The 700-nt window shown below is 51.1% G+C and overlaps 1 non-coding gene and 1 pseudogene across 1 annotated transcript; both read left to right on the top strand.

Annotated features, from left to right (window-relative positions):
* The first annotated feature begins 94 nt into the window (after positions 1 to 94).
* LOC111476279 lies at positions 95 to 213 on the top strand. The gene has a single exon (XR_002717019.1). It is a non-coding gene; the product is annotated as a 5S ribosomal RNA (ribosomal RNA).
* A 189-nt stretch (positions 214 to 402) lies between these two features.
* LOC111476280 lies at positions 403 to 549 on the top strand (annotated as a pseudogene).
* Positions 550 to 700: the final 151 nt, after the last annotated feature.

Genomic DNA, 700 nt, shown 5'->3' with positions numbered 1-700 from the left:
TCTTACGTATGAGAACCTCCCCCGCTCACGCCCATCGCGTTTCGATCATGCCGCCCCGCATGCGTTAAATCCGATTTTGTGCGCATGGCATGTTGGGTGCGATCATACCATCACTAATTTACCGGATTCCATCAGAACTCCGCAGTTAAGCGTGCTTGGGCGAGAGTAGTACTAAGTTGGGTGACCACTTGGGAAGTCCTCGTGTTGCACCCCTTTTTTTCTTTCAATTTCTCCGAGTTCTTTTCTTCCTTTCTCTACAAATGAGAACCTCCCCCGCTCACGCCCATCGCGTTTCGATCATGCCGCCCCGCATGCGTTAAATCCGATTTTGTGCGCATGGCATGTCGGGTGCGATCATACCAGCACTAATGCACCAGATCCCATCAGAACTCATGGCATGTCGGGTGCGATCATACCAGCACTAATGCACCAGATCCCATCAGAACTCCGCAGTTAATGNGATCCCATCAGAACTCCGCAGTTAAGCGTGCTTGGGCGAGAGTAGTACTAAGTTGGGTGACCACTTGGGAAGTCCTCGTGTTGCATCCCTTTTTTTCTTTCAATTTCTCCCATTTCTTTTCTTCCTTTCTCTACAAATGAGAACCTCCCCCGCTCACGCCCATCGCGTTTCGATCATGCCGCCCCGCATGCGTTAATTCCGATTTTGTGCGCATGGCATGTCGGGTGCGATCATACCATC

Source organism: Cucurbita maxima, unplaced genomic scaffold (genome assembly GCF_002738345.1).
Source record: "Cucurbita maxima cultivar Rimu unplaced genomic scaffold, Cmax_1.0 Cma_Scf07149, whole genome shotgun sequence".
Lineage (NCBI taxonomy): Eukaryota > Viridiplantae > Streptophyta > Magnoliopsida > Cucurbitales > Cucurbitaceae > Cucurbita > Cucurbita maxima.
Note: the sequence above shows the minus strand (reverse complement) of the source record. Positions and strands in the feature narration are given on the sequence as shown.